The sequence below is a fragment of the Triturus cristatus genome, chromosome 1_1 (genome assembly GCF_964204655.1).
Source record: "Triturus cristatus chromosome 1_1, aTriCri1.1, whole genome shotgun sequence".
NCBI classification, from domain to species: domain Eukaryota; kingdom Metazoa; phylum Chordata; class Amphibia; order Caudata; family Salamandridae; genus Triturus; species Triturus cristatus.
This window is the reverse complement of record NC_140579.1, coordinates 227,640,419-227,663,595: the sequence shown is the minus strand read 5'-3', so window position 1 is coordinate 227,663,595 and position 23,177 is coordinate 227,640,419. Positions and strand designations below refer to the sequence as shown.

The 23,177-nt window shown below is 48.0% G+C and overlaps 1 long non-coding RNA gene across 3 annotated transcripts; it reads left to right on the top strand.

Moving 5' to 3' along the window:
- Positions 1–337: 337 nt before the first annotated feature.
- Positions 338–1,959, top strand: LOC146870031 (uncharacterized). Of its 3 annotated transcripts, XR_014981754.1 has the most exons (6): positions 338–546; positions 679–699; positions 804–886; positions 1,108–1,231; positions 1,331–1,397; positions 1,757–1,959. It is a non-coding gene; the product is annotated as an uncharacterized LOC146870031 (long non-coding RNA). The 3 variants fall into 3 exon arrangements; XR_014981765.1 differs by lacking the exon at positions 338–546 and having other exon boundaries at positions 678–699; positions 1,108–1,227; XR_014981743.1 differs by lacking the exons at positions 1,108–1,231; positions 1,331–1,397.
- Positions 1,960–23,177: the final 21,218 nt, after the last annotated feature.

Here is a 23,177-nt window from a genome sequence, read left to right as displayed (position 1 = left end):
ATTATCATATTACATCATCAATCAGAAACCAACAGTAGCTTCCATTAAACTCTTTACTCATTTGGATGTAATTACCACACTTATTTACCTATTTACCTTATTATAATTATATATTAAAAAACGCTAAAACAAGACTGCAAGTCTTTTTATTATTTCTAGTGTTTTGATTTTTCATCACAGACCAATTACGATTAGCCATACACACTAGTGTTTTGATTCTGCATCATAGACCAATAGCTTGCAGCCATACACTTTTTCGCCACATACATCGCGCTAACTAAACACGATGTTTTCAGTGTTTTGGCTCTTCATTGTAGACCAATAGCTCATAGCTACACATAACTGTGGTTTGGTTCGCCACTTTAAACCAACAGCCTGTAGCCATACACATTCCGTTACGTACACCGTGCAAACTAGACACGTGATTCTACCATCCAATTAGCTTCCTCTATTTAAAACCAGATATTTCCACCTATAACTGACTGCAGTATATCCATGCATGCCAGCTCCAGGATCCCTCGTAACCAAGATATTTATCATTATCCGGTAAGCAAAGCTATCTTTCTTTTCACGGGTCTAATCCCCTTTAGGATTTTCATAGTTTTTCAACCTCTCACACCTATTATAACCATGCGTTTTATGTTATCTTCTTGCTCTTTGTGTCCCCGTCTCCATTAGATTAATCGAGACTACTACCCGGTAAGCAAAAGCAGGCTTTTTCTTCTTTTTTGTATTTCCATAGACTAATTTTCAAACTATTCATATTCTTTACATTTGCGTTTTCTTATCCTTGTCCACACCAGATTCACAAAGCTACTTATCCAAAACCTGTCTCGCAAAGCGGTTTTTAAGAATACCCTGGCATATCTTCTATCTATCTTTGAAGGTAAAACCAAATCTATAACGACACCAGGGGTTTGTTAATCGTTATACATACTCCATATTAATTGGTTTTCTTTCATTTCAATACTCCCCTAATAAAAATAGACAAGCAATTAGTTTAAAATCGCTCTAAAATTCATCTATATATATATAAAATTGACGTTAAAATCTACATCACGTTTATAATTCTTTCTTTAACCTTTGTTATTATAATTTTACTTACAGATCTTATTGTTACAAAAATAAACCTGAAAGAGAAGTTTCTTCCTTCAATCTTATATCAAATAGCCTATTTGGTTATGCCAAAGTAGATCCATTTAGAAAAATACGGAGCTAACATAATAGGCAAGTAAGCAATTAGATTAAAATACATTTAAACACCCGTATATTCATATAATCTTGTGCGTTTTAAGCAAATTTTCTGTATTATCATGTCTTCATCCTACAGAACAAGATCCCTTTATGGTTTTCCTAACTCTCGTATATCAGAGAACCATACATTACATAGAATACAAGTAAGCATCATACAGCTCCTCCTTAAAAATGATTCCTTTCTATCTTCTCACGGGTGATCTAATATAAAGAATAATAAAGAACACAAAACATTTAGGTTACCTTGGCATTTCTTCATTTCCACTTTCTATCCTCTCTTTCATATATATACTCGCCCTCCCCTTTCTCTCAAACTCTATAAATAAAAATAGATGAAATGATAGACATAGATATTAGGTAAATGCTATTTTCTACAAGTGTTGTAATTTGTCATTAATATAAAAAAATGTTTTTCACAGACAGCAAGTCAGCATATTAAGTTGTAAATGTATTTCATGGTACAGAAATGAGTATATAATTCATGTTTTAATCAACTTTTTAGATTTACTGTGGCAACTCCTGACGAAGGCACTCCTGTGCCGAAACGTGCGTCGAAGAAATCCAACTCTGCCACCTTCTGTATTTCATTAGTTTGATTTATGTCATTAGAAAACTCTTTTTATTTTGTATACTGTGCATACTAGATTATGTATTTTTATCATATGTCATTATATATGTTTCTCAAATTAAATTTGTGAACTTTTATCACTCGATTGCTTAACTCATTTCTGTAGTATACTAACTTGAATCGATAATTTTAAATATTGCCTGGGAATTATACTTTCCATTGTGTTCGTGCCCTGTCCCAGGAATTATACTATTCCACAGGGGGTCCTTGATACCCATATGTAACAGCAAGTCTGAGCACCGTGGACCGCGTGGGTGCCGAGATTCAAAATACCCCAGGACACCGGCCACGTCTTGCATAGCACACAAGCCTGACCAGTGGGGAAGTTGTGCTTTGGCCCATTTTTGAGCCAACCACCAAGCAGCATTTGTGCCAAAGATCAGCGCCCTAGCCCCCTCCGTTGGCCCGTGGGCTCCCTTTTACGCACTCCATTTTGCTGCCTTCCGCGGTCCCTTGTCTCTCGACTTGTGGGCCCTAGCGGAGGACAATCTCAACTTCCAAGAGTTCCCCTGATTGCTCCAGGCCTGCTCTACAGTCTCTCCAAAGGAGACCTCTCACAGACCTCGTGGGTCTGCACCAGTAGCTGATTTGTTCATCTTGCATGGGTTACGGTTGCCAAGGCTTAGTGGATCCAATCCGGACACTAACACCGCAGCGACCCTCATCCGACGTGGGACAGTCGCCCTCCAGAAGCTGGCCTTCCTTGAAGCCTCCCGCAGCCCGTGGCTTCAGATCCAAGCTACACCTCTTTCCACTTGAAGCACCCGACATTGAAGGGCTCTTTCCTTTGAGCTCCCTGGTCACTGTGCCGTGACCCAGACTCTGTCCCCTCTGCTTTCAGGTTCTTCTCTACAAGATCAACAACTTCAATCTTCACGGCATCATCGACGCTTTAGGCTAGCAGCAGTTTTGTACAGTTTCCCATTGAAAATCAGCCCGAGACCCGACTTCGAAAACGACCTATGCACCCGGCTTCCCTGGGGCAGGTAACAGTGGTACCTCGGTACTCCCGTGGTAGTGGGCTCCTCAAAAGCTTAACTCTAAGTTTTTAACTTTGAACTCCTGCTAGAAGTGTCTTTAATCTGTTTAAATCAAACCGCGACATTCTCCATAGGCTTTAATAGAGATCCCGATAGCAGCTATTTCCACTGCACGCGCCTCCCGTGGGTCCCCTTCCTCATAACCTGGGGTGGATTCTTAAGGGGCCAGCGATCCTAAATGCCCTAGGCATTGTCTGTAGAATTGTCGTGGTTCTTATACCATTTTTTTAATATATGGTTTGGTCCCCCCCGGGACCCTATGATTCCAGTGCTATTTATTGTATCTATCAATGCTTGTTTGAATTGTAACTTTGCCTCAGCCTCATAAAGAGACTTGTGGGATTCTGTCTAGAATAAATACATATATTTTATATATATACCTGTGTGGACTACTCTTTCATTTGGTCATTCAAGAGGTTATCTATGGTAAAACAATAAGCTTAACACTCCTTCAAGACTTAGCCTGAAGGCTGCTCTCCACAGCTACCACTGGGATAGCTTTCTTTAAAGGTTGTCTTAAACCTATCATCAATAAGAGTCGAATTGGACTGGTGCAAGGTGTCCCCTATAACTAGGAGACAGCATATGCCAGGCCAACTTCTCACATCGACCATGCCCCTTTGTCTTTGACAGACCGCCCCCCCCCCGTTTTTTTAATCCCACTTAAACCCCTGAGTATTATCTATGAGTCATATGTACACTAATTACTTTCAGCAGCATCCCTGGTCTCAAAATCATAGAATTCACGTGAACTCTTCTCTCTTGCGCAACCCTAAACGGTCGCACTATGTACGAGTCCAGTCACAAAAGAGAGCTGTGCGACACTGACACTTCCGGACAGGTTATGGACACGGGTAGGGATTTAAGGGCAATAGGAGCCAATCACTTATGCGTAATTAGGGTATGTAGTGTACAGGAGGTGACGTACGCGGAACACTGAAAAGTAAATGTTCCATCATGTTTAGAACAGGCATGGAAAGTGCAGGTGTAGAGGAATCCTCTGACGAAGCGAAGCTGAGGACCCTCGAGAAGGAGGGGCCAGAGGTTCGGGGGAAGGGGAATGAGCCGTCCCTGCAGGTGGAACAGCAACCAGGTCCTGTGGACGAGGAAGAGGAGCTGCGGCGTGAAACCCAGGCTCTATGGGAGAGGTATGGACATTGAAAGAGTACAAGTCTACACCGGCACGGCCAAGTAGTAGGACTAGACTAGTCCGTGCTAGTAACATTTTGTAGAAAGAGCAATGAATGCATAAGAGTTTGGAGTGGTAGGACTCTGGCAAATCAGTGTTAGTTTAAAAACAATTTTCTCACAAAGCGGCTCCAGTTATTGGCGGAGCGTAAACGAGCTGTCAGCTACACAGGGTGGGTGGAGCTTCTTCAGATTTTTTTTTGTTGCCCGTAGACGCGCCCCGAGAACCTACGAACAGTGTAGTTTGAGCGAGGCGCTTGGGAGAGCTCTGCAAGGCTTTATGAGCCATGACGGCCAGACGGAGGAAAGACAGATGGCGGCTGCGCGCGTGCACGCGCTCGTGAACGCAAGCTTGAGGCCAGGAAAAGCCTCTGGTAGCACTTTAAAAAACCACTAACTAAATTTCTCGCAGAGCAGCGCATGCGCTGGCTCAGGCGAGACCTAAAAAGGGCCTACTGCGCTGGTGGCGGTATCGGCTCTGGCCACAGACGGCTTGGGTGGGCAAAATCGCTGAAGTGTAGAGCAGCGCCACGTTATCAGTAAAAACTCACAGCATAGAGCTCCATCACATGAGCCACCATGAGTAGGGAAGTCTGTAGAGCCTCGTGTGAATGTAATATGGCAAAGGGTGAAATATAAGTATTTTCTTACCTGGTAGTAAGAGCGCAGCTCCAGGTCACTTCCACCCAGCACGGCACAACATCCCCTCAGGGGGGGAGGGCGCACTCCACCCCACCACTTCACCTTCCATTGTTGCTTCCAGGCGTGCAACGCCCATTAGGCTGAAAGGGCTTCAGACCTCGCCTCATGTCCCGGGCTGCTGCAGCTCAAGCTGTTGGGGGCTTGGCTGGGCAGTGTCTAGAGTCAGCTCCAGCACGCCCGAGTCTTTCACAGGTCTTTAAAGACCATATGCATATTTACATACCTTTGCAAACTGGTTACAGAGGCTGTTTGTTTTCTGGTTTCAGTACCCCCGGCCCCCACTCTGCCTATTCCTTACATTTGGATTTTACTTTTCACTGCCTTAGTGTGAGAATGCATTTCTTGAAAAGGAATATAAAGTGGGGTTACCAATTGAAAAATGCCAGCCATGTGTTGTTTAAAGAGCCTGCAAAGGCCTCGTCTTGACATTAAATATGGTTATAAATAACATTGAATGTATTCATTTGCAGTGTGTCTTTTCAATCTTTGTTCCCTTTAATTATCAGTCATGGATCATTCAGGCAGCCCTAGAACACAATTAAAAATGCTTTCTATTTATTTCTAGTGTTCCAAGTATATACACATAAGTGCTGAAAATAGGCTTTAGGGGACTGCTTATTTTTGTACCGTCTGGGACATCAATATGATGAGCAGACAACCCTAATCACAAGACTGGAAGTTTGTTGCAGGATGAGCACAATATGTATTTCCTCCACCCTCGATCCCTGTACCCTGAATAATGCCATAAAAGCAATAGTTTAACTTGTATCTGAAACCCTATGCCAACCCTCAATAACATGCTGAGTAATTTCAACTGTGTCTGGGAATGCACCCTGCATTCAGACACTCACTCCTCATTCTCGCCCTTCACTTTCACCCTCACTGTGCACTCACAGGGAACATAATGTACTCACACTGATCACCATGCACTCACGCCACTCGCTCACCCTGCACTCACAGTGACCTCACTGCACTTATGCCACTCGTCATGTACTTGCACCATTCTCCCTCCACTTACCCTGCGGTCACATGATCACACCGCTCACTCTGCACTCACAGTGGTCACTCTGCATTCACAATGCTTTTGCGCTATTATCCTGTACCTTACCCTGCATTCACAGGGGCACACTACTCGCCCTGCACATGTGATACTTCACTCACCTGTCCCCCTCACTGCTCATGCCGCAATACCACTCAAACAAGCTCATCACTAACCATACATTAATTTGTACCACTCTGCACTTTCATCCGCACCCAAATTCATGTGGTCACCTCACTCACCCTGCAGTCACTCCTCTCACCCTACTCTCACACTGTCGCATCGCTCACCGTGCACTCACATGGGCACTCCTGTCACCCACACAGCGCAGAGGGCTAATGTGCCCGCTACAAAGAACGTGTACTATGCAGATCACAGAACTGAGTGTTAGTAAACTACAGGTAGCCCTATAAAAAAGTGAAATGTTGGTCAGAAAGGGGCTATAGAGAGATGAGGTGCATTGTTGGCGAGTGGTAGTGAGGGAATTCATGGAGAAGGAGGAAATGGGAGAGGGGGCTCACAAAAAGACTGTTGCACCGTGCGCGACCAGTGTTAGGGCCAGCCCTGGCTGGGAGTCTTAGCCCCCCCCGCCCCAAAGTTCGGGTCTAGTTGCGCCCCTGGTTGCTTCCCACTTCGGAAGTACATTTGCTGCCTGTTTTTCATACTCCCATCTGGAGTTAGGGCTCTCTGATTGGAGTAGTCATTCAGAACCGCTAATCACCATATAGTCCTGCAGCAGAGCATTGCTTTGATGTCAGCACTGACGTTGCTCCAATTAACGGGACAGCAGGAGAGATGCCAGGGAGTACCGCGTATTTTGTAAACAAAAAGTGGCAAAATACTTCAACTTTGCAGATGAAACAGCACTTCTTCACTGTTGCCTTTTGCCTTGTGGTTGCTGAATTTAACATCTAATTGCTGCCGTTCGCCTCGCTCTCGAACCCTTCCCCCTTAAGGGTATCCTGGTTTGTACCCTCGCAGCTACTGCATTTCACTGCAAGGAATTTACAACGGTTGTATCCTTCCTGAAGATTCCATTCTCTGGCAGGTAATAGTGAAGAGCTTTTTGTTTTATTTTTTTAAAGCCTTGCTCCTTTCCCCTTCGTTCCACTACTAGTGGGAACGTTGGATGTTTCAAGGAGGAACGGATTTGGCATTAATGCCATAGGTGCTGACTTAGGTTCTGGGAACCCAGGTTCAAGTCCTGGCATCAGCTCAACATCATGTGATCCTGGGCAAAATCACTTAATTTACCAGTGACTTATGAAAAATGAATATGACCTTGATTAAACATGTTCCAATCCCTAGAGCTGAGTCCAGAAGCCTAATATATCAAATATTCTGAAGTATGCCTGCCATCTGTCCTCACTTCTTTCGTAGACCAAATTTAAATGCTTTCTAGTGCAGCTATTTCTGAAGTTTTGGAAGGTGATCTTCTTTATAAGCCAACTATGCTAACACATTTACTTGTGATGCTGCTAGAGAATAAAGATGTATATATCCCCTTGAATCACTTATATCACATGTGTATGATGTAAAAGTCCCCTAGGCCTTTTTGGAAAACTGTGGCTGCCGTCCTACTGGCAAGGCAACACCTGGCCATACTACACATAATCACAGATTTTTCAATTGTGTCAGAAAGCATGTTTTGTGGAACCCCTTTTTCTGATATCTTGTCTTGGAGCAAGGATGTGGCGCAACAGCCAGAGCTGATGACTGTGGAGCTGGGGAACCAATTTCAATTCTTGGTGCCTGCTCAACATCCTGTGGTTCTGGGCAAATCACTTAATCTCCCTGTGTTGACAAAAAATGAATGTGTGCTTGTGTAATGTAAAAGATGCTCCTGTAAAGTGCTCCAATACCTTTGGGTCATGTTCGCGCTATATAAAACGGCAAAAAATATATTACAAACTTTTGTGAGCACTCCAATTTACAGGTACTGCTCAAGACTGGAAGTGGAGCACAACCTAAGGATGGCAGAAGCAAGAATCCATCCACACATTGACTGTGTCTCTGGAGAAAAACAGTCACACCCCTCACCTGTGTTTTGGGAGTGTTTTTACTAATCTATCCTAAAGTTTGTGTTTTATGTGAAAAATAAAGCACCAATGTAATTTCTGTGCAATTGTTTTCTTGGAGACTTTTAATTTGAACTTTATAATAAGCACAAGCACTGCAAAAACTTCAGGTTACTAAACACTCTTACTTTAGTTAATATTATTTGCCCTATACGACCAAGCTCTGCAGGAGGGAATGGCCATCAATGATGCAGAGTACCAGCTTCCAGAACTTTTTTGTCAGGTGGTGGTGGTGGGGCGGCTCGACGTGTAAAAAGGTTTAGATGGGTGGGGCTCAGCCGTCAAAAGTTTGAAGACCTATGCTCTAGGGAAATCATTTGACCCTCCAGCTCCAGTAGTGCCCGCTTCTGCCCAGCCTGCTCTGCCGCCATAGTTCTCAATGCACTGTGCGCATTGGCCTGATAGCAGGACCACAGAGAGGGCGAGCAAGCCCAATGCAAGCGCAGAGTAGGGGATGCAGAGATTCAGGGGAATTAGCACCAGTGAAAGAAACACTCCTCACCTCGACACAAACTGGAAGCCAGATAAACGCTCTGAGTATTTGCAGCAAATTTTTTTTTAAAGGTTTTGTCCTAAAGCACTTAATTTATTAGGCAATAATATTTGCATACCCTTAATTGCAATGGTATGTGCCACATTCATAATTGCTGAGCTGAGCATGTTACGGTCAGGACATAAAAAAGGATGACAATTACATAAGCAGCAGGGTGGCTAAAGCATAGACTCAATAAACATGCATAAACGTGGATGCGTGCTTCGTGAAGGCTAAAACTGTGAGAACCATTGAGTCCGCTCATCGGACAATATCAACATGTTGGATTGTTAAAGTCCTACTCCCAGGTTCACACGCTAAGAACAAGATTTAGTGGTATATATTACATCATGATGAGTGTACGCTGACTCTCACTGTTTGGGGGTTTCAGCAAAGCTGCTAAATATGTGGTACTAATTAACACTTACAGGAGGGGAGATAATGAAAAAGGAGCTATTTAGCAGGTGGTGTTTTCGACTCTAGCCACAGACAGCTTGGGCGGGCAAATTAGGGGTGGGTCAGGTGTCTATAAACCTAGCCACACAACTATTGCAGAGTTTTTGCCAAACTCCATGCTGAGTGGCCAAAATCCACAAACTCTGCTGGCGGAGCGGAGTTTACCACCCACCCCTAGTAATAATATGTGATGATGTACTGAGTGCAATTTTTCATTTTTTCAGTATTGACAATTTTTAAAGGTACGTTTAAATTAGCCTAAATGTTATTACTTAGTATTCTTCGGAAGGTTGATCACCTGAACAAATGACTTCTCCAACACTGTCCTCAAACTGCGCGTACTGGAGGAGGAGGGACCTAAGTCTGCACCATGGCAGATCCCAGACCCATGCACATGGAGAACTGCTTTGGGGGAAAGTGCCAAGCTCTTCTATCTTTCATTCAGGATGAACAACCCTCCTCATCTGATGCCCACTGTCATCATTTCACCCTCTGAAATGTGCTCATTTTGAGGATTCTGTAAGGGGCAGGGATCTCAGCCAGGGTTACGCCCAGAAGGTATACCCTCGATTACCCTTTGTGTTTGCTGCACAGTCAAAAGAACCCAGGGGCAAATAAAAGCTTCCCATCCATCCATCTCCTTTAGGGTAAGACTTATGGGGTGCTATTTGGAAAAAGCGCGATGAGAGAAGGTAGACTAAAAAAGCCCAGAAGATGGGCAAGCAAAGGCTGCCTTTTTGCGGATGGAAAAAGTGGTCAAATGACTTGGATGTGGCTTTGGTACAGTCATTGGATGGGTGCAAAGAAGTAATTTTGTAAATGAGCGTGATACAAGGACCTGGATGAAGAATGATCACAAACTCTATGGTGATAGCACAGCGCAACCTCTTGCGATTGGTAAAAACAACTTCAGACTTTGGACAGAAGGCAGAGATAAAAAGGTTGAAGAGATATACAGAGCTAAATGTGACTTCACTAGCTTGGCATTTCACTATCAAGTTCCTTCTATGTGGTGCCCTCCCTTTGTTGTTCCTTCCCCCTTGCACTCTTGCTGAGGGTCACCCGACCCCTCATCTCACTTGTCAAGTGATAGCAGCAGGGTCATAATCGCATCTTGATCACAAGCTAGTCAAATTTCACTCCACTTCCCCTCTCACATCCTTCCATTTCCACAATTGGAAAAACTGCCTAAAAGTCCCCTCAGCAAGTTTAAGCGCTTGTGTCAAAGCAGTGTGGGGAAGCACTTTACTCCTGCACGTTCTCACTTGTTCCTTCGTGTTCTCCCATTCAACTTCCTTCACCCTGTTTTTCTGATCTCCAGAGATCACCAGGCTGCCACTGTTGGGGTCAACAGCAGCGCCCTAGGGAAAAGATACCAAAATAATACAATTTCTTGTCCACGATGGATTAATCTCCAGTGACTATTTCTTTGGAGACTTCCGGTGTGCTGCTCATTTATCAGAGTTTCTGAGTACATACTTTTTACTGTACCCCAAATGCGATGCCTATTGACCACACTTGTAAAATCCAAGCAGTCCCTTGCTAAAGAAACTCTTTATATTTCGGCCATCAGAAGTGTCAGGTGTTTATGAAAAGGCATACAATAAAAGAATTAAAGGTCACGTACCAGGAAGGGTGCCTGAAATTGCAGCTGCTTGGCACTCACACAAAAGCCTAAGTATGGAATGTACCCGTTTCTTCTAGACGAACCAACACTAGAAATATCTGTGCCTTTTATGGACTCGGTTTTTCCAGTTGGGAGCTAGCTGAAATACATAACCCTTACCGATAAGTTAGCAAAATATGCCTGGATAGAAGAAATTTCCCTTCCTGAATGGCCCAATAATTTCAAACTTTGAACAATGTTCATTTTTTTATGCGGAGCTGGATCTATGTTCTTGGAACCGAGAAGAGCTGAGAGGTTTTTCAGAGCATAAATCCAGCCCGTCCCCTTTCTAGCTAGGACCATCTCGATAAAGATCTGCTTCTGGACTCTGGCCTGTTGCTCTGGCCTATCTGCCTCCCTTCCTAAGGTTTTACCTAATTAGCAAAACACCCCAACAAAATGAAATAATAGCCTTTGCCCAGAACCAGAAAGTCAACCTTTAGAGAACCGAGGAGCTGTCAAAGACATGACCAGCCGAGCCTCACTGAAGACTGAGCAGCTCAATCAGCACACGCAGCAACCAACTGCATTTGCAAGGGTGTCCCTTGGAGGTGACCCTATTTACCAGGCTCTTCATCCCTACATCAAAACCATTTTCTGCAATCCCAGCTGCTCCCGACAGAGTCTCCAATGCACTGCTCCCTGGTCCCTCTCACACAGCACCCTGTCTGTCCTGGTGTGAAGCTGGGTTCTATCATCGCTCCTGGGTGCTGTGAGCGCATCTTGGGACACATTGTATTGACCCTGACCTGTGTCAGGTAGTATTGAAGTCTAGCACCACTGTTCCTCTTCACAAGCATTACTATTTGCAAACATATCACTAGCTTTGTGGGTGGCCATCAATGTCACCTTTCTCCTTTCCATTCCCCAACCCCAACCATGAGACTGCAAAGGGAGGAGGGACCAACAGTGGTAAGAAAAACCTGACAGCCAAATCCTAGATGCAGTAGCGTGCGGAACCACAATGGGCTTATGCAACTAGTAAAATATAGAGATGGAGGCCTGTTTTCTGTTTGGTGCCTTGCATCATTAACCATGGAGTCATTGACCTGTTCTCAGGCCAGGACGCTCCCCCCACCGCTCCAGCGTTCCCTGCTGGTGCTGTGTCCTCTGTCTGCTGCCCCTCGCTGCTGCTGGGAGTTCGAGGCCCTCCTCCACCCGCAGGCTCCCGCCTGCGCCTCATCCCTGGTGGCCCAGTGGTGGGCGGTAAGTATTCGGTGTGATCTGCTGCCTGTTTCCTGTATTTGTATTGTATTTGTTGCCTGTTTTCTCTGTGCGCTGCTTTAGTCACTGTTGCCTGTATTTGTTGCCTGTTTTTCTGTGCGCTGCTTAAATAACTGTTGCTTGGGTTTTTGTTGCTTGTTTCCTTTCTGCTGTGCCTTAAGTTCTTCGCTGCCCCGCTCCCCGCACTCCCCGCTTTCCTTTCCCGCCGCTGTGTCCCCTGCGGCCCCGCCCCCCTCCTCTCCCATTCGCTTCCCGCCACCCGCCTCCCAGCTGCTCCTCCCTCCCTCCACCCCTTCTTAACCCCTTCGGTGCTCATGACGGAATGGTTCCGTCATGACCCACGGTTGAGCTGTGCTCATGACGGAACCATTCCGTCATGACCACACCCGCGCAAGATTCCGTCAGCACAGCGGCGGAATCTGCGCAGCATCGAAGGGGTTAACGCAGGACGCTGCGCGGCTGCGCCGCTGGCCCGCAGGAGGCGCGCCAGAGGCAAGCCCGGTTGCGCCCGTCCGCGCCTGGACTGCGCCCCGTGCCAGAATCCCTGGACCCCGCGCACCCCACCGCACCATACCCAGCCTCAGCAACGACGCCAACTCCCTCCACGCTCTCAACACCGGCCGAGACCAACGCTGCAACCAGGCCGCCCCGAAATGCACCCACGGACCCTTTTCCTGCCGCAGCTGCAGCTTCACGTGCGACAGAACCACCAAACCATCAAGGACCAGACCCAACCACCTCCGCTGCATACTCCTCAACACCCGCTCCGCACGCAGACACGCCATCGAGCTCTGGGACCTGCTCAACGCCACTGCCCCGGACATAGCCTTCCTGACCAAGACGTGGTGGAACGACTCCTCTGCACCAGAAATCGCCATTGCCATCCCAGACGGCTACAAGATTACCCGCAGGGACTGTGCCAACGGCATCGGAGGAGGAATTGCCATCGTCCACAAGTCCACCCTCAAGGTCACCACCCACGCAGACGACACCCTCAACACCGCCGAACACCTGCACTTCCGGATCCACACCGACCCCAACACCACCCTCAGAGGAACGCTCGTCTACCAAACCCCCGCACACCGGGCCCAGTTCAGCGACTCCATCGCCGACCTCGCCAGAACAACAACGACGTCATCTCCACCACGCTGATCGGCAACCTCGCCAACCTCGGCCTCAGACAACTCGTCACTGCACCCACCCATGCCGCCGGCCACACGCTGGATGCCGTCTTCTCCACAAGCACCCACGTCGCCTTCGACCACACCACCGAACCCCACTGGACCGACCACCACTGCATTCACTTCACCTTCAAAAAACCAACCACGCACCACCGCACCCAACAACTGCCTCACCGCGGCTGAAGCAAAGTCTTCTTAGACCAGCTGCTCACCACCCTCTCCCAGAACCCACCCACCGACCCCACCAACCCAGACGCCGCAGCCCGCAACCTCAGACAGTCGATCAACGACTGTGCCAACACCCTCGCCCCACTGAAGAAACCCTCCAACAGCCACGCCAGCAAGAGAGCCACCTGGTTCACCGACGAGCTCCTGGCCTCCAAGCGCGCATGCCGGAAACTGGAGAAGAAATGGCTCCACGAACGTACACCAGACAACCACGCAGCCCACAAGGACGCCACCCGCAGACACCACCACCTCATCAGATCAGCCAAGAGGTCCTCCTTCAAAGACCGCCTGGATAACAACGCACATGACAGCAAAGAGCTCTTCCGCATCGTTAAAGAACTCTCCAACCCCAGCGCCAACACCAACGACATCCCGCCCTCACAGGAACTGTGCGACTCACTGGCCATCTTCTTCCACCGCAAGATCGCTGACATCCACGACAGTTTCAACACCACGCCAGACTCCACCCCTCCTCCGAACACCAACAACGCCAACCGCCTTACCTCCTGGTCCAACGTCAGCGACGACGAGACACGCAAGGTTGTGAACTCCATCCACTCAGGATCTCCGACAGACCCGTGCCCAAACCACATATTCAACAAGGCAGACGCAGCCATCGCCCATGCAACTGACCCGCCACCTTGAAGACAACAACATCCTGGACCCGTCCCAATCCGGATTCAGACGAAACCACAGCACCGAGACTGCCCTCATCGCTGCCACAGACGACATCAGGTGCCAATTAGACAACGGCGAAACATCAGCCCTCATCCTCCTGGACCTCTCGCCCGCCTTCGACACGGTCTGCCATCGCACTCTAAAAACACGCCTTCAAGAAGCCGGTATCCAAGAAAAGACCCTCGACTGGACCACATCCTTCCTCTCCGGCAGATCCCAGAGCGTACGCCTCCCACCCTTCTGATCCGAAGCCACCGACATCATCTGCGGCGTCCCCCAGGGCTCCTCCCTCAGCCCAACGCTGTTCAACATCTACATGGCCCCCCTCGCACAAGTGGCCCGCCACCACAACCTCAACATCATCTCCTACGCCGACGACACTCAGCTCATCCTCTCCCTCACCAAAGACCCACACACCGCCAAAACCAACATCCACGACGGAATGAAGGCCATCGCCGACTGGATGAGGAGCAGCCGGCTGAAACTGAACTCGGACAAGACGGAGATCCTCATCCTCGGACCCAACCCCTCGGCCTGGGACGACTCCTGGTGGCCGACCACTCTGGGGACAGCACCGACACCCACCGACCACGCACGCAATCTAGGATTCATCCTCGACTCTTCCCTCTCCATGTCCAAACAGGTCAACGCCGTCTCCTCCTCCTGCTACAACACCCTCCGCACGCTTCGCAGGATCTACAAGTGGATCCCGACCGAAACAAGAAGAACGGTGACTCAGGCCCTCGTCAGCAGCAGGCTGGACTACGGCAACGCACTCTATGCCGGAATCCCAGCCAAACACCTACGACGACTACAGCGCATCCAAAATGCCTCTGCCCGACTGATCGTCAACGTCCCCCGCCGCAGCCACATCACCCCCCACCTGACTAACCTACACTGGCTCCCCGTCGACAAGAGGATCACCTTCAAACTCCTCACCCACGCACACAAAGCACTCCACGACACCGGACCAGCCTACCTGAACAGCGGACTCAGCTTCCACACCCCCACCCGCCAGCTCCGCTCCGCCAGTCTCTCCCTCGCCGCCGTCCCCCGCATCCAACGAACAACCTCCGGCGGCAGATCCTTCTCCTACCTCGCCGCCAAGACCTGGAACACCCTACCTACCCACCTACGGCAGACCGAAGAGCTACTCGCCTTCAGAAGACTCCTCAAGACCTGGCTCTTCGAGCAGTAGCGAAACTTCCCCCCCCCCCTCTCAGCACCTTAAGACCCTCATGGGTGAGTAGCGCGCTTTACAAATACTATGATTGATTGATTGATTAGAGTCCTGGGCCCCCCAGGGGCACCAGAATCGTTGACCATGACTACCGGAAGTTGAAATACAGAAATGTTTTGCAATTCAATGACACCCTAACCCATGCCATAGGCACTGAAAATTCCGGAGGAAACACAAAAACCTCAATATGACTAAGGAGAAATAGACATTATAATGCTACTACAATCTATTATAGGGTTTGGATGCTTGGAAACTGAGGAGGGCCATGTAAACCTGGGCCACGAGCCCACACAAGGTAGAAATTCAAACACCCATACTTTTGATTAACATCTGCAATAGCAAATTTCAGCATCAACAATAGCCCCAAATCCACCAAGGGTCTTGGAAATCCATAATATAATATTAGCCTATTGAATGCCATTGAGACATTCCTTCTAAGTACATGCTAGTCTAAAAGACTGCCACGGGGCATGATTATAGGGTTCATGAATAACCCATTAGTTAACATTGACCTACAAATATCTATGGGAGCGGACAAGCTAAATTTGCTTGGGTCCTATCTCCATAACCATTAGAGTTAGCAACCTCTAGTTTTCACTCGAATTTTCATTTTACTTGTTCTGCCTTAATTTTGAACAGTTAGACCTCTGACATGGTATTGAGCTTCACAGTGTCAGCTGTTATTTTCTTCCTGGTACTAATGTCGGTTTACCTCTGGCTGCAACCACAGGTAACACTGGATTGGTTCAGAAGCTACTGAGTAGTGCATTGGCAGTGCACTCCTAGGAGCCGAAATCCTCATACACAATTGAAAACATGCAGCATGCATCACCTTTAAAACTAACAGGATCTGGAGAAAACCACTGCCCCTTCCAGGATAGACTTCGTCAGCAGTCCTAATCTAATGTCTCTTTTTAGGTCTCACCTGGCGTAAGCAGCGCACAGCGCTGCTCTCGCCATGCAAGAGTTTTTTGTAATCAATTCAACATGTGCATGTGTACGGAGGAACAGAGATGTCGTGGGGCTGTCCACATACAGCTGCAAATGCACGCGCATGTGGACATCTTTGTCCCTCCATACGCGTGCACATGGAAAAAGCCCTCGCATGGCGAGAGCAGCGCTGTGCGCTGCTAACGCCGTCGGGCTGTCAACATGCGCGTGCAAATGTACGCGTGTGTAAGAGCCTCCTGGCCACTGATAGGTCTGCCTTATTGTACCTGGTCACGTGCGCTCTTGAGCCATAGTGTCGTTACCTCCTCAACCCTCTGTGCATGCCACGGACAGGGACCCTCTGTGTTGGTCACTCGGCCAGGTCAAACGACCCTCTGTCCTGACCACTCAGCACCTGGGCACCCTGTGGCAAGGGACGCTCTGCCCGGCTCACTCATTTCTGGGCAGGGCATGGCCAGAGTCCCTCGGACCCAGTCACCCAGCCTCTTGGGTGGCCATTGGCAGGCCCTGCCTGACCTGGTCAATATCCTCCAGAGCCCTCTAGACCAATCACCCCCCCCCCCCCCAATCTGCTCAACCAGCCTCTCGGGAGGTCACGGCAGTGGCTGTCCTGGTGGTGTTTACTGGCTCCTCTCTTGTGGCGCTTTAAGCAGTGTGTCCTCAGTGGGACGGCCGAGGTGTCTGGGATCCCCCGACGCTGTCTGCACGTTTCCACCCTCTGTCTGTCAGAAACAGGGGAGTGGGTGACGTGAGTTTTATGCTCAGTGCAGAGGGTTTGTTAGGCTCACGGTTTTCAGTTGTTTCCTGATTTTGTAGGCAGCTGAGAATTCTAAATGCACGCAGAGCGCCCCACAGACGGTCTGTTGGACTTAGATTCTGTGAACTTGGTAACGCGTGGAAAGCCTCAGATGGTGTTGAAGTGCGTGTGGTGACTGGTTGGTATGGGTGCCCAGCATGTTGGTTATGTGGCCCCTGGATGCAGTTTGTGCTTGGACTGTGAACACCCGGCACCGGAGTGCTGTGAGGGAGGCACCCTCGCCTGACTTGGGACTGGCTCACTTGTTTGGAATACACTGCTCCCGGTGCAGGCGCGTAGACAAGGTGCTCCCGGTGCACGCACGCGTAGAAAAGGCGCTTCTGGTGCACGCACGTAGAAAATGCGCCCTTTGACGTGTAAGCCTTCATTATTTCCCCTCTCTCATGGGTACATTGCCTTCACTCTGTGACGTACATAGAAGTACATTGCTTTTACCCTATGACGTAGAGAGGGGTACATTACTTTTGGTTTGTGAGGTCTTACAATATATGGCTAGAAATGTATTTAAGCATACCTCTTCGAGCTTCCAAGGAAGGTGACGTGGAGCGGTTCTGAGCCTGACCATTGTGAAATAAATACCAATGCATTTATTTTGGGGGCGGGGGGTGGGGAGGTCATCAGGGTGTGCGGGTTGGGCATTCTGGTCCGTGGGCAGCATTTTCATTGTTTATAGATTAAAGAAGTCCAAGGAGGGCGGCATCCTAGTCAAGGCTGAGATCTATGCTTTAGCTGTGACGTAGAAGGGTGCATTGCTTTCACTCTGATAAGAGGAGCCCTCCCCACTTTCACTCTGTTAGCCCATGGCTGCATTGCTTTCAGTCTGTGACTCGAAGGGTATGTTTTTTTCTCTCTATGTGCTAGAGAGGTGCATTGCTCTCATTTGTGACTATATAGATACATGGCGTTTGGGGTGGGTATTACTCATGTCATCATTTACAGCAGTTTATTTTAGTAAAACTACATGAGATTACACAGAATTGCACGAGGCATGTAACCCTGCATCTATATCTATTTTCTTAGCAAAATAGCTCTAAATGTAACTTAACAGGATCAGCAGCTCGCACTCTGTTCCTGTGCTCTTGGGTAGGCATTTTTGCCCCAAATTACTCTAATTTATGCAAATGTACCTGATCTAGTAAGTTTCTGTAATTTCTTGTCACAACAGTATCGCGAAATTACCTAAATTACTCACATTGCTGGGTAGTAATTCATATCTCGCCCAGGCCTCATGGCGTTAACTATGAAATAGCATTTGCAATGCAATAGGTCTCGCAGTTACACGAGTTTAAGCTATTGGCATTGTAAATAACAATGCCTTTTATTCATGTTTTTTAAAAAGAAAACAAAAATAAAAGGCATTGTTATTTGCAATGTGAATAGCTCAAACTCGCGTAAATGCGAGACCTATTGCATTGCAAATGCTTGTTTCACCTGTGAGTGAAAGGGCCGGGTTAGTAAAATGCTGGCATCAGAATCTCTTCTAAGCACTTTCATGGTGCTTTCTATAGGTGAGTGACAAGTTGTTTTATGAAGATCAATCACTCAAGTAGCAGTGTTGTTATCGTACTTTGGTGAGGACAGTTGAGGGCCCTGTACCGTAAACACCTTCACTCCCATCTCTCCTTTACGTCTCCCTTGTCTTACGCAACTGTGTCCTCTGCATTTGGGTCACATGTATTTAATTACATCTATTTGCACTTATATTTGTTTTTGCACAGAATGCAAGCATTTGGTTTCAAACAGATATATTAACACTCACAGCAGAACAAACACTGCCACTTTTAAAAGCATAATATCCTCTCATAAAAGCCATGTTTCAAAGTGCAAGCTGATGTTTTGTTTCGCTGGAACTGCTGAGTAAGTCATTGAGCATAGTTCATTGCTGTCACTGATACACAATTTAAGATTTATGTTAGATAAAGGTATTGAAATTGGTGCAAACAGGTTGATTTGTTTTTGTTTGCTTATTATGGACACGCAGGTAACTTGAAACCACTAAATGAATTGCCTCCGTGCATAAAAATAGCGCCATTAGTATTACTCCCTTATTCATATGTGTGTGGTTCCCATATTCAAAGACCTTTGCTGTAAGCAATCATCTCATTTAGGCCATCTCACTGTGGTAACGTTTTCAGGAGTTCCAGGGCAATAAGGTGTCATTGGGCTCAGACTCTAACAATCAAAGCCTTTTTACCACTGGTTTCCTGGTGCTTTGTCCACCAGTTGAATGTAAACTTAAGTAACAAGTACACCCCTTTAGTACTTGACTCTCAGTGGAGCGAAGTCGGACTGCCCATGGCTAGTAGGGTAGACACTCAAACCTCAATGCAAAATATAAACACTATTAATACATCATTTTCTAACCAGTGCTTTCGTTTCAGAAATAAAAATACTTTAATCATGGCACAAAGGTAACTACTACACATGAAATGCAGCCAGCAAAAAAAAGGTAGAAAGTGATTTCTGGTAATAAAAAAACTGCTCTGCTATTACTCTCAGCTACCTCAACAAGATCAGAAGAGCAAAAACACATTCACGAGACCACCATTTGCTCTTACTGTCCCTCAGGCACTGACTATTTGCAAGAAAGTGGTCACAATACAACCAACTTTAATTAGATTATAGCTACACTAGTGCTTTTAAGAGTTATCATATATTGCACAGACACTTCCTGCAATACACAGTCAGCTGGGGATGGGACTTGGGCATGCTCCCAAATGTTCTTTGTTGGATTGGCAGCACTTGTCTATGCCCTGACCCAACGGTCTCCTGTGTTATCCTGAGGCAGTGTGGTTGTGCACGCGCCTCCAGATCAAATGGGTGGGGGGTGCATGGACTAATAACAAGCCGCCTCACACTCTTCTGATGGTGAGAGGAGGGTAAACCGCCTTATTGGGATCTTACTAGGTCTAAAACTCAAGCCCACCACCCACATGAAGAGCCCACACCACATCGCTTTGGTGACTTTTTAATGTGATGAACCACCTGCACTTGGAATCATTGTAGAGTCAAGTCTGGTCAAACATAAACCACCAATGATGGTAAAAAAAATATCATATGCAAAGTCGCAACTGCTCTTCCATGGCAATTCTGTACTTTGGGGTCACTACCACTGCCTCTGGTTGCTTAAATCAGATAGGGGAGTTTCCGAGCCCCAGGTTAATGCACAGATTCAGAGAGAGCAAGGCAATCTTCCAGGCTGCACTGAAACACAACGATGGTACCATATCGCCTCACCAAGGTTGTGTGAAGGAACTATGCATGCCAGCTACACTCGGTCTCAACCACATAAGTATTAACCACGCATATGTCTTTATCATGCATGTATTGTTAAGGCATGTATGGCAAACACATTACCCTGTTTAAGGCTGGACAGGTAAGTCTAGCCCCCCGACCCCTGCCCTGAGTCTTAAAACCACCCCCTTCCTCCTGAAAACCAATCCCCTCCCCTCCGAGCCCTAAAATCTTCCCTCCTGCACCCTAAAAACGACCCCACCCTCCCCTATTCTCTAAAAACTACCCCGACCCCTGCCCTGACACCTAAAACTACCCCACCCCTCCAGCCCTGAAAACTTCCCTGCCCCCAAGCCCTAAAAACGACCCTGACCCAACCACAGCCATGAAAACAAACTCTCACCCCCCCAGCGCTGTAAAGTACCCTGACCCCGTAAGCTCTGAAAACTACTCCGCCCCCCAGACCTGAAAACTACCCTGACCACCAGCCATGAAAACTACCCTGACCCCACAGTTCTGAAAACTACACCGACCCCTCCCAACCCCAAAAATTACCCGAGCCCCCCAGCCCTAAAAACTTACCTGCTCCCCAGCCCCAAAAACTACCCCCGAACCAGTGCAAACTACCCTCCACACCCCTCAAAACCCAGACCCAACCCCACTTACTGGTCATACCACAGTCCCTGTCTCCTAGTGTCAACAGGAAGGAGAGATAAGGCTGGGAGTTCCCTTTTCGTGTGAACCCAAAATAAAAGGCACAAAAGAGAGAGAGAGAGAAAGAGAGAGAGAAGCTTCGCCTCAAGGCTCTTAACTGGTTGGTGGTAACAATTCTGAGGAAGAATGGAGTAGGAGAGATGCAAGGTCTGTCCCTATACTTCTGAATGACCCTCTCTTTCATATGCTAAAGCATGGTCCACCACAAAGGATCTCAGGAATGGTTTGAAATAGCCCTGCAGTTCACATTGTCATCTGTCAGAATCTTCAACCGTCACCATATATACAACTCACGCAAAGGAGATCCAAAATGGATGAATACACACACTCAGTGCTTAATTTGAGCCGGTGCTTTGCGGTGCTCCGAACCGGCACCTTATGGTCAGCACCGGATCTATGACAGTCTGCCACATGGTGGTGCTGTCATGCTAATTTAGGTGCGAACACAACAACAGAGGTTTATTTGTTCAATTTCCATTAACAATGACTAATTCCTGCCTCCCAAGCCATTCTCCTGGCTTTGGGGGCCTGGAATAGTCTAACTTGTCACACTTGTAGGAGTGTGAAGGTTAGTAGCTGTGTATGAACTGTCATTGGCAGCACTGGCATGGGTTATGTGAGGTGCAAGCTGCAGTAGCCTCCCAATGGAAGTCCCGGCACTTATCCTTTTACAAATTAGGCACTGCACACACTCCATGCTCATACACAGGGTAAACATACATGCACCACCAACGTCCCTTAAGGATGGACAAAAGGACACGATTGCAGGTGACTCACAGACAACTGAAGCAGTGGCATCAGCAGCCAGGAATCAACTCTTTCCCTATACAGGCAAAAAGGAAAAAAGGCATGTACTGAGTACACAATCAGTTGCCTTCACCCTTGTCATTCCTCCACAGCGTGGAGAGCCAGTAGTATCACTCTCTGTAAAGGAGGCTCAACATGGCGTGTCCATTCTGGCCACAGAGCCCAGCTTTGGGCCACATTCAATGTCACAGTGGGCTCTTAGATACATTAGAGCCTGGACCCCCTAGGATGCTCCCAGCCCCACCCCATGACAACCCCACAATCAATACATGATACCATAACTGCTGTGGGTACAAACGGCCATGTTTATTTTAACATCAACACACCATAAACATGACAAATTAAAATTACTTATTTACACATTGCACAAATCAATATTTACACTTTTAATTTTGGCAATCATAAACAATCAGCCTAACTACCTGACACTTTATTATTTATAAGACCTTCTATCGCTCCAGCACCAAGGGACCCTCCGGCTCGCATCCCCCAATTAAGAACCACGCAAGGCGCAACCCACCTGCGCCCTTGAGAGGTGAGCCCCAGTCTTCTGGTCCTTGTCCGCCATTTTCAGGGCCCACCCCTCTACCACCAGGCTGCCAAGCAGGTTCGTAGGGAATAACCAGGGGTCGCTGCCCCATGCCCTAGCTTGTGACCTGGCGCCCTTGCCTCCCCAGCCGGTGTCCCTATTCTCTCTGCAGAGAGCTTACCATCTCTCCCCCTCAGTGCTGGTAATATGTAAGAGGACTCCCGTTAACCATGTGAGTCAATCTTCTGTGGCCTCTTTACCGCCTACCCTACCCAAATACCTAATCTCAGGAACGGGTGGGTGGGAGATTCTTCGTAGTTGGCTGACTGGGGCCGGCGCGGGAAAGAAAGAGGACGGAGTCTGGGGCCCCCTGTAGCGGTCTAGTTGTTCACGTCACGTTGACGTGACGCAGGCGGCCCCGTTGGCGCCGGGGTGCGCGCGCAGATCAGCGCGCTGGGAGATGAGGAGAGAGTGCCGGCCGACGCTCCTCGGTACATGCTCATTTGAATGCTAAATAAATATAGCGGTAACCCAACAACGTGCCTCGTGTGATTACTGAGCAACATTACAGTGGCGACGAGGTCGGGACAGAGACCTGACCGACGCGGGAGCACAGGAGAGGGCAACACTCCACGTGGCCCCCACGAGGCGAAGGAAGACACGCAAGCAGGTCACCAGGCCCAAAACGGAACACCAGACAGGCCTGCCTGGAGCGGGGGGAGTCACGGAAAACGTCCTAGTCAACTACGTCGGACGATCCGAGGTACGGAGCAACCGAGGAGCGTGGCAGTGCCACAGTACAGCACACGAGCTGCATATAGGCCACAGGGACGACGCTACCCACAAACGGCCAAGAGCACACACGCCACCTTCACACAAATCCACGCACAGGGAGCGCTGCGCTGGCTACCAAAGAGGAGGAGGTGGGGTCTAGTAACAAAAGCCCCCAGAGAATCAAGCACACAGGGAACAACAACAACACCCCAGGCAG